The following is an 11,985-nucleotide window of genomic DNA, read 5'->3' as shown; positions in this document are numbered from 1 at the left end:
AATTAATTGAAGCTACTGATAAGTGACTCCATCATTAAAATACCCTCCCTACCATGTTGCAAAAACACCTTTAAAAGTTAAGGTGATTTCGGCATATAACTTTATACTTTCTTTACTACATAATGTCTGCATGGGTCTTCAATCTTACTTTTAAAGATATGTGCTATATACATCCTGATTACTACATGAAAGATTCATAGGAAATGGTCCAATTACAGCACAATCCTTTGTTGTTTAGTCTCCCATCACTAAGGTAACAGTCCTCTTGGAAATCACTAAAACATGCTGTCATTAAATCACAGGTTTATAATCATGTTGCTAGATCATTTAATGTTCAACTGCCCCAAAGGAATGATCATGCACAAATATAAATCTCAGGCATTGGCACCCTGACAGCAGGATTGTCTGGCTATGTAGACTCCCTCCTCAGGCCCTACACTACCAGCACTACCAGCTATCTTCGAGACACCACTGACTTCCTGAGGAAATTACAATCCATCGGTGATCTTCCTGATAACACCATCCTGGCCACTATGGATGTAGAAGCCTTCTACACCAACATTCCACACTAAGATGGACTACAAGCCGTCAGAAACACTATCCCCGATAATGTCACGGCAAATCTAGTGGCTGAACTTTGTGACTTTGTCCTCACCCATAACTATTTCACATTTGGGGACAATGTATACCTTCAAATCAGCGGCACTGCTATGGGTACCCGCATGGCCCCACAGTATGCCAACATTTTTATGGCTGACTTAGAACAACGCTTCCTCAGCTCTCGTTCCCAATGGCCCTACTCTACTTGCGCTACATAGATGACACTTTCATCATCTGGACCCGTGGAAAAGAAGCCCTTGAGGAATTCCACCATGATTTCAACAATTTCCATCCCACCATCAACCTCAGCCTGGACCAGTCCACATAAGAGATCCACTTCCTGGACACTACGGTGCTAATAAGCGATGGTCACATAAACACCACCTTATACTGGAAACCTACTGACCGCTATTCCTACCTACATGCCTCCAGCTTTCATCCAGACCACACCACACGATCCATTGTCTACAGCCAAGCATTTGCTCCAACCCCTCAGACAGAGACAAACACCTACAAGATCTCTATCAAGCGTTCTTACAACTACAATACCCACCTGCTGAAGTGAAGAAACAGATTGACAGAGCCAGAAGAGTACCCAGAAGTCACCTACTACAGGACAGGCCCAACAAAGAAAGTAACAGAACGCCACTAGCCGTCATCTTCAGCCCCCAACTACAACCTCTCCAGCACATCATCAAGGACCTACAACCTATCCTGAAGGACAACCCATCACTCTCACAGATCTTGGGAGACAGACCAGTCCTCACTTACAGACAGCCCCCCAACCTGAAGCAAATATTCACCAGCAACCACACACCACACAACAGAACCACGAACCCAGGAACCTATCCTTGCAACAAAGCCCGTTGCCAACTGTTTCCACATATCTATTCAGGGGACACCATCATAGGGCCTAATCACATCAGCCACACTATCAGAGGCTCATTCACCTGCGCATCCACCAATGTGATATATGCCATCATGTGCCAGCAATGCCCCTCTGCCATGTACATTGGTCAAACTGGACAGTCTCTCCGTAAAAGAATAAATGGACACAAATCAGATGTCAAGAATTATAACATTCATAAACCAGTCGGAGAACACTTCAATCTCTCTGGTCACTCGATTTCTGATCTAAAAGTGACTATTCTTCAAGAAAAAATCTTCGAAAACAGACTCCAGCGAGAGACTGCTGAATTGGAATTAATTTGCAAATTGGATACAATTAACTTAGGCTTGAATAGAGACTGTGAGTGGTTGAGTCATTATACAAAGTAAAACTATTTCCCCTTGTTTATTCCTCCCCCCCCCCCCCCACTGTTCCTCAGAAGTTCTTGTTAACTCCTGGAAATGTGCTGGAAATGGCCCACCTTGATTATCACTTCAAAAGGTTTTCTCTCCCCCTACCCCACTCTCCTGCTGGTAATAGCTCATCTTAAGTGATCACTCTCCTTACAATGTGTATGATAAACACCCATTTTTTCATGGTCTGTGTGTATGTAAATCTCCTCACTGTATTTTCCACTTTATGCATCCGATGAAGCGACCTGTAGCTCATGAAAGCTTATGCTCAAATAAATTGGTCAGTCTCTAAGGTGCCACAAGTCCTCCTTTTCTTTTTGCGAATACAGACTAACACGGCTGCTACTCTGAAATAAATCTCTGTGTAACATTTAATATCCAGATTCGAAAGGAAGAAAACAAATCTTTATTTTTTTGCCTTTCATGATAAAGCTTCATGAGCGTCTACCAAGTGATATAAAAAAGTCAGACAGAGCAACAAAACGATGGCACCTAATAGTAGTATCTTACACTTTGACAGAATCTTTTAGCGGAAGATCACACAGAGGTTTACAAATGGTTAGCTAAAGGTTGCCATTTTTCCTTGGGTAATCATGATGTCATCATGAATTTGTGTCAGTAGGAAGCAATGCAACTTGTTGATGTTGCACACAAATGTTTTCCTTGCACACGCTGGCTAGGGCATAGGAACCTCCTGGAGAAAATTGGGATGTCTTAGAAAAACCCAGAATGGATAGCAACCTTTACAACGTCTGGGTTGTGGGTGGTCAGGCCTAGTGGTTGGAGCAGGAGTCAGGCTTAATGGCCAGAGTGGAGGGTCAAAACCACAGACGGCATCAGGTACTAGGCCAAAGGTCAGAGCTGAAGACAGAGTCAGGTGCCAAGCCAGGGATCAAAGCCAGAGACAGTGTCAGGGACCAAGCCAAAGGTCAGAGCCAGAGACAATATCAGGTGCCAGACCAGAGGTCAGAGACAGTGTCAGGGGTAAGGGGGAGAAGCAGGGGCCTTGAGTAGGGCAGGACAGCAGGCACTGGGAGTAGACAGGGGTCTGGGATGGGAGGACAGGAAGCAGGAACAGGCAGGAATGCAGGGCTCAGGAGTCAGGTAAGCTGGAGGGGTCCAAAGTCACAGCCAGCCAAGGATTCTTTGGGCTGCTCAGACAACTTCCCATTGTTACTTCTTGGTTTATATAGAACTCCTCAGTGAAGCATGGGGACTAGATATTTCCCCCAATCAGAAGCTTTGGGGGTAGGGTCCTCATGAGCTAGCCCTTCCCTGGACTCTTCTCTAGTTACTCCGTTGAGCTGGTGGGTGGCATCAATGGCTGGAGCACTGCCTGTGGGTCTGGATTCAAGGCCTGTGATCCCTCACAGCCTGTGAGGCAGGTAGGTATTACCAAATCCATGGTGAGTAATGTCTTGCTCTGTAAATAGTCCCATTGAAATCAGAGCAACTGTTTCTGCTCTCATTCACACTGGCACAGATCTGGAGTAATTCTATTGAAGTCAATAGAGTTACGCTAGTATAACATCAATCAGAGAGGAGATTCAGGCCCAGTGAGTCTAAATGGGAAGTAAGATGCTACTCAGGGTGAGCAAATTAGGCAGACTCTGACCCTTGAACTGTAAGCTCTTTGAGGTAGGGAACATGTTTTCTGCTGAATCTGTAAAGCACCAAGCCCATTTTAGATGCTAAGCAAAATATGATTATTAGTAATGCTGGAAATTAATGGAGACAAAATAATGTACTGAGCTATGAAATAGCCAGCCTTTATTGGATTCGTCTTAAGAGTGCACTAGATTAATGCAATTTTGAAGAGAAAAATTTGCAAATCAATCTTCTTCTGCCCTTCTTAATACTGTTTAGACACTGGAATAATTATGCTGTTCTTTTTAATGATTTTAATTAAAAGTTTTTGTCCTTTATTGAGATATTAGAAAAATGTTCCTCAACAAACAGAAACTTTCCAAAAGATGTAATTTAAAGTAATCCTGCACTCTTCACCTGCATGAAAATTGAAGATTGTACAGACTACTTTCCATGGCTGTAGGCCCTTGTATATACTTTTCCCTCATTAATTCATTGCCTTTTGTGTAATCATACTGTGTACTCTGTTTAGTGTTTTACTGATGTGGTTGTTTTGTTTTCCCCCTCAACTTTGGCCAGCATTCCATTTTCTTTTTACTTTATATAAAATATTGTTTGCAAATTTTGGAAAAGAATCTTCATGGACTAGATGACATAGTAAGCCTGGTTGCCCTTTCATTTACATTAGTCCACTGACTTGGACTAGATTCCCATTTACTCATGTGCAAAAGAAAGGTGGATCTGTCCTAAAAGCTAGATCATCAAAGGTATATAGGTGCCCAGAACTCATTGAATTTAATGGGAGTTAGGTAGCTAAATAACTTTACAGATCTGGGCCTAAATGTCTTTTCCATCAGATGTTATTTTTCCCACACACTACAAGAGAACTCCATTGAAGTCAGTGGAATTACAGTGGTGAGGGAGGGGAGAGGCAGGCCTGAAATTCTAAATCAAATCTGGACTATGGTTTATTTCAAACAAACAAAATTTCACATCACCCTCATCTTTTAGTCAAAAGCATGAATCATGTCAATAAATTCAGAACGTAAAAACTTGGCCTTGTTGAAGTAAAGAGAAGTTTTTCCCTTGACTTCAGTGGGGTCAGGATTTCACTCTTTTGAGCCAGTGAGACACAGATTCTACAGACGATGGTTCTTCTCTGAGATGAGAACACTCTGGTGGCAACCAGCCAGATATTTACATCTAGGGACTATTGACTTGGACACTACAGCTGTAATCAACTGACACAGCAGTATGTCAGGTGAGAAAAATGCTCGTAGGTCCTAATCCATGTGGGATTTTATAAATCAAAGTCAACCATGTAAATTTCATCTACAGGCAAAGAGGAAGCCAGTGTAATTGCGGAACTGGTGAAATATGCCAATGCTACCAAGTATTTTTGAGGAATAGCCTTCTGTACAGTGCACTACAGTAATCAAGTCTAGGAGTCACAGTGTCATGGATAACTGTGGCAAAGTCCAGGTACTGAGGGAAATGTCTCAGTCAATTTACCAAATGTAAGTGAAAAAGATGCCTTGGGCCTCTGATGGCACCTAGCAATCCCCAAGCAGCAATCCTTTCCCCAGCTCTTGCATCACATCTGTCACAAGCTTCAGCCAGCTATCTGTCAGCCATGTGACTCACCAAATGGCTTCACCCGAAGACCTTAATATAACTGGACACAGGACTCAGGTACAGTATTTTGGTAAAACCTTTATTTTTAGATAATTACTTTACATCATTTGATAAACAAAACTAAAATTAATGTGCTCACCATTTAAAAGTCTGAACTATTATATAGTTATTCATTATTTGTTAAGGGCCAATTATTGTGCACCCTAAGGACTTTAGATTCTATTTCTGAGGTCTAAGGTGTACCTGTAGGTACAGTGCTGAGCAAGGCATGGTCCCAAAAGCCCAGGTAGCGACCATACAGAGTCTTAAAAGAGGTTCTTACTCCCCCTTAATCCCTTGTGTGGGTATGCAGTCCAAATCACTGTAGAGCCTCGAAAGACCACGTGACAGGATGAAACAGCCAGGAAAGGGTTAAAGGCTACCTGCCTGTCATGTGACTCAACAGGGGATTAAGGGAAGGATGTGGCCTCTTCTGGGACAGCTGAGAGAGTCAAGGGAAAAGTATCCAGAGGCTGTCTTGGTCAGGGGAAGTGGTTTGTTTTGTGTTACTCCTGAGTTTGTGTGTGTGTGAATGAGAAATTGTGAGCTGAGGCAAGGGCTTGAAATGGACTTGGGTGTGGCACTTGCTCTTTCCTGTGGCTGGTAAGAAAAACAAATGACTTACAGATCTCCAGAAAAATACAAACAAAAATACACTAGGCGGCCCAGAAGTTGGTGACAATTTAGGTGTGTGGGATTTTTATTATTATTATTATTTTAAAAAATGGGAATGGTAAAACAATGGTGTGTTTAGGTCAGAAGGCTTGACAAAAGGGGTGAATTTTCAGGAAGGGTTTGAAAGAACACAGGATTAGATCTGACCCACTGAGATAGGCAGGTTGTTCTAGACTGGTGGGGTGGCATGGAAGAATGCATAACATAAGTGAGATTGCTGGAAATGCATCTGAAACAGGAAAAAAATGTTAAACTGAAGGTCTCAAATAATTATAATAGCTCCTGCCCTGTTAGCACAGTAATTGCATAGTTACTCTCCCAGGAACTTTCTATCAGGTTTTGAAGACACTTCCTGATGAAAAAAATATACACAGCTTCATCGATTATTTCAGGAACTGGTCCTGTTAAGAGTCAGATTTTCTATATTAAACCAGAGCTGAGCTCTTTTGATTTACATCTTGTACCTAAATGCCAAGAAGGCACTTCAGCCATTGTAATTAGCAGTTCCTTCTTTATCCTGATTTAAGCTCTCTCTCCCATACAGTATCAATTTCAATCTAAATTAAAGTTTTATTTATTTGTTTGTACTTTTAATTAGTCTTGTCTTTTTTTGATTTAGACATTTGATTCAACAGTCAGGACTTTTTGTACAGCTCTCAGAAGTGCTTTTATTAATAGTGCCATATAACACAATAGACTTCCTTTTTTTTAAAACTTCCAAGAGGTGCAGAGTACAGGGAGACTTTGCTCATCACCGAATTGAACAGTGCAACTTGTCAGGTGCTTCCGGGTTTCTCTTGCCTCCAGGCATTCATTCTGGTTGCCAGCTATGAAGGCATTGCTGCTGAGCTTGTTTATTTTTAGAATAATACTGACAGCTAGAAAGGTCTCTGGAGGGAAATATATACCCAGGAGTTGATGTTAAAAAAAATAATATTTTCTCAAACTTCCCCAGATTACAATGCTGTTGGCACATAGATACTTGCTCAGTCATTGTAGGTGGTTATGGCCATATTGGTCATTAGAAAAAGGGGGGGAAAGGCACAAATATGATTCAGGTAGCTTCAAAGTGGCTTGGAGTTATTGGCTCCACAGGTGTGAGCAGCATATGTAATTGCCTGCTGCCCAGCATTTAGCAGTTGGTAGTGATTTTAATAATAGTAGTACCCACTAATTTGTAGTAGAATTCTTAGGAACACTGCAATCTTTCTGTATAAAGAAAAGAAGGATTTAGCTGAGCTAAAGACTTTGGTCATGACATTTACAAACACCCTTTCTCAGAGTCACTCAGTATTATTCTAAAGAAGGCTGCACAGTTAAAGCTTGGGAAAAGATCATGCAACCTTATTAGGATGCTACCTCTTACTGGAAGTAAAGTGTATTTTTAAGAATGAGATATTTCTTTACAACAGTCCATTAAAAAACAATTACAGTTTTTTTTAAAAGGCAGAAAAGAAAAACTTTAGAAACATTTTTGAAAAAAAAAAAGAGAGAGAGAGAGACACTTTAAAAAGGTTACATGAAATACATGCAAGAAAAAGTGAAAGTCAAATGTTGGGCCCACTATAATTTCCAGTGTTCCTTTCTCACTGGTTAATAGAGCTGGTCAAAAATTTTGACAAATATTTTCCACATCTTTTTTTAAATGTTCTTTTTCTGTCTTTTGGCCAGCTTTTATGATGGCTGAAACTTTTTGAAATCTGACCAAAAATTTCAAATATTTTTCTGCATCTTTGAACCAGCTCTATTTGTTAATGCAGATGTGTGGGAAATATTAGCTGTAGAGCCAGCTGTGAAGGGTTCCCCAGGGTGCAACCTGGAACTGGAATACTGCTAAGCCCTCTGGCTTACCAACCCGGGCTCCCTCTCACACTGTGATGTTGTGACAAGCTGCAAACCTCTTTAGGTACTGCACTTATACAGACATCCACAGGCAGGGACACACCAAACTGTACTGAGTTACATGAATGCTTTGGCCAGCCACTCATGAACAATAAAGAGGCTCCAGCCAATTCCCCCAGCTCCCCAACCTTGTACCCCAGAGCTGTACCATCTTGCCCTAGTCAGAAGCCTGAGCAGTGTATGTTTATTACCCCATCTGCCACGCCTACAAAGGAAAGAAGACGTGCTCCAACCCTTGCAACCTGAGCAGATTTCCCAAGCACGTCAACCAAAACCCACTGCTTTAGGTAAAATATAAAACAGATTTATTAACTACAGAAAGATAGAGTTTAAGTGATTATGGGTAATAGGTGTGCAGATCAAAGTTGTCTATCTAAGAAATGAAAGTAAAATCACAATATGAGTTCTGTAAACTAGACAGGATTTGAATGAAGCAGTGTCTCACCCTGATAGATGGTGTAGTTCCTTAATACAGTCTGGGATTGTCCTTTCCAGCCTGAGACCACCTTACCAGCTCAGTCTTTTTCCTCCAAATGTGCTTCCAGGTGTTGAGTTATAGGGGAAGTGAGGTCAAGTGATGATGTCACCTCTCATCCTTTACATCTTCTTCCAGATTGGTAGAGAGAGCCTTTGCTATGACATAGGTCAAACAGTCTCCATTGTCTATGTGCTATCTCTGAGAAGTCTCCATTGTATACGGTTCCTGGGATAGTCCTTAGGAGTGTGAGTTACTTTAATGGGCCATGACCACGTCTGGGTCCTCCATTGTTGCACCTAAAAAGCTGGTTGTGGGTGTTCCCAACCTTACAACATACTTCAGTAACACACACATAGCAAAACTTCATAACTTAACCTACAATGATAGCACATATAGTCTAACAGGATATTAATGTTCAATAGATCAAGGCTTTTAAAATGATACCTCACTAGTCATACTTGGTACAAAACATATCATGAGTATATGACAGTGGTGAATAGCGGGGTTCCAGGGTGCTGCTTTGAAGTACAGTGTGCCACACCAATGCTAAAAGTTATCCCTCTCCTTACCTCAATATTTGCCTAATTCAGCCAAATATCTACAGCTGGTTTATCACCTCCAAGATTAAAACCAAGAAAAATACATTTGAAGTCACTGAACAACATATTAAAAATGCCCTCATTTCTCTTTCTGTCCAGGTAATATATGCCTGTGTAAGCTTTGTAAGTCCAAGATGATGCTTGATACATCTGCAGTATCCACTCAGCTGCCACGAACCTTCTAATCTTTAGCATTCAAGTAGCTGACATGCCCACATCATAGAAAACCAAGTGCAGTGGCAGGAATGAACTATTTTATATAACCATGAATAACACAAAAGAATAATGGGAGACCGGCTTATAAGGTTGTGTGGGAAGGGGAGAAAACAAGTGAACTGGTGATTTTCAAATGAATAAAGGAACAGAACATGCAGAAGCTGCAGTATGAACTCACATAAAATCCATACAAATTAGACCCAATTGCAGGAGCACTCTGCTCAGGTATTAAGCTTCAAATGTCATACTGTGGTAGCCAATATGGAAATAATATAGTTTAGTTCCATGAAGTATACTTTTAAGCACAACATAACAAAAGGTATTTCCTGAAATGCCCTCTTCATTCTGGTACTTCTTTTCACCTCCACAAGTGGGGCAGGAAAGGATCACATGCAGTAATTGAAGTTTGTGCATTACAGATAGCCAAGCCCTGAACTGCTTCCCTTCTCATTTGTTCGGACATTGCTAATAGATCTAAAATGATGACACAGTAACAGTTCCTAATCTTATACTAGAATGTCAGAAGTCTTGGACTGCATGTAGAACAAAGGGCTTAGATACACACAGAAAATCTCTCTTCCAATCTCTTTCCACTGACAGCTATATACATTCTTCTTTGATGCATGAGCCACACTCCCATTATTAATTAGTGGAAGTCTTGGATGTGCATGAAGGGGGAAAAGTTAGAGATGTGTGAAGAGGTTTGAACAGAATAACAAACAAGCTGAACCTTTAACTCAAGTACACACTGAACATTTTTTTAAGGTCCATGGAGTTTTGGTTGAATTTTTAAGTTTTACTCCTAAATCTGTTGAGCCAAATCTTCAACTAGAACAGGCAGATGAATTTTTTTCTATGAAAATGTATGACTCAAATAAAAACAATTGTGAACATTTTCATTTTAGTTGAAATTTTCTGGGTTTTTGTTTGTCTGGATGAAAAACAGAAAAGGATTTATCTTTTTCTGGTTTTGAAAAATTGAATAGATAACCAAAATATTTTTCAGGAAGTTAAAAAAAAATAAATGTCCTATTTAAAATAACTGATTTTTTTTGATCACCTCAGTTAGCTAGAATAAACCTGTGTAACTCCACTGAAATTACTAGAGCCATACCAAATTATACCAGGTGAAGAACTGGCCCATCATTTTTTGGTCTAGTCTTCCTGGTTAAATCACTGATTTCAAGGACCTTTTATGTCTTGGGACTCCAGTCTTCCCAGACAAGTACTCTGAATTTGAGGTAATTATTCCTTGCAATTTAAAAGATAGATATAGCCATTTCCCATCCCTTCTCCCCCTACTTCCAGTTCCCTTTTCTCTGCCTTCCGGGAAAAACAGGTTGTCAAGGAGCAAAATTGATGTACATTTTCAGTTAGTTTCCTCCAGAGCATCTGCTGTATTTTAGGTTCAAGACAACTGATTTCCATTCTGTGACTTTTTCCCTTTGTTCAATTGCTGTATTGCAGCTTTCACTGTAAAGTAACTTGTCCTCAGTGAAACGTTAGAGATAGTGTATATCATGACTTTACAACCCTTGTGGATTAAAAGAAATTGGCTGCTATATTAAAAATGTTCATCCAATTTTGTTACTCAAACAAAATAAATGAAAGAACAAATTTATAACTAATATCAACATCTGAAAAGCCAGTTGTTTCAGGTTAGGAAGATGATGGAGTGTAAGCTACGTAAAGTAATGCAATTGATGTTCAGATAAATCTGCTGAACTTTGTTTTTCCCATTGCCTTGTCATAGTTACATTATATTGTTGACTGATAAGGGTTTAAACGATCATATTAGCAATAAACAATTGAATTACCTCAGATAATAAAAGGCACTTTGATTTCTCTGCTGCATTAAAATCTGAGCACATCCTTGCTCTATCACCACATTTTGTGTCTCATTTTATACTTCTCTGCTGTTGTTCTAGTTGCAAGAAAACTGAATTATTAATGGGCTGAGAAAGGTGGGTCATTAGAAGAGAGGATATTTTCCCTGAATGATTGGTACTTTTAATTATAGAACAGGAAACCCGAAAAGACCAGTGATTCATCTCTTTCTGTTCAACTTTTATCAGTTATGCTGTAGCCATATTGCTACAAGTAAGACCTATCAGGGGGAATTTGTTCAGTTCATTTAGCTCTTTTGGATGTGAAATAATAATATTTCTATGTGTAATATTCACCTGTTTTGTTCCCCAAGATTTATCTTTCTTTCTTTCTTTCTTTCTTTCTTTCTTTCTTTCTTTCTTTCTTTCTTTCTTTCTTTCTTTCTTTCTTTCTCACATACACACATACTTTGCAACAAAGATATGTGATTTCCCTACTAATCATACATAATAATAGTTTTTAAAGTGCTTTAACTATAGCACAGTTTCAACTACTTAATTATGACACAATATGAAATGACATGCAGTTAGAATCGTCAAATGCTTTCAACATTAGCAATGGTCCACAGGCCTGATCCAAAGCCATTTGATGTCAACAGAAAGGCTTCCATTGATTTCAGTGGGCTCTGGATCAGACAGTAAGAGAGTAATCTACACATTACTTCAAAATGGAGGACTACATTGTCCACTAATTTTAGGTGACTCCATTTCTGGGTGCTCAGTTTGAAACACTGAAGCCCTGATTTCCAGACACACCAGGCAACTAGAACACCAAATAAAGCCACTTGGGAGCTGTGGCTGCTTTGCATCTCTGAAAATCAGGTGGTGGGGACCTCAGATCGGACGACCAAATATTGATACACATCCCAAATTAGTGGACATTTTTAAGAATGTCGGCTTTAGTGCTTGTGTAGTCTTCTTAGGTCCTGTAATAGCCATTCTTGTTTGGTTTGCTTCTTTCTGCTTAACTATATCATGGTTAATCTGTTATTACAGCACAATATTACTTCAGTTATACAAATGTTATCAGAGAATTTGAATAATTATGGATTGTAAATGTTTCAAA

Source organism: Lepidochelys kempii, chromosome 1, assembly GCF_965140265.1.
Source record: "Lepidochelys kempii isolate rLepKem1 chromosome 1, rLepKem1.hap2, whole genome shotgun sequence".
NCBI lineage: Eukaryota > Metazoa > Chordata > Testudines > Cheloniidae > Lepidochelys > Lepidochelys kempii.
This window is presented reverse-complemented; position numbering follows the sequence as displayed.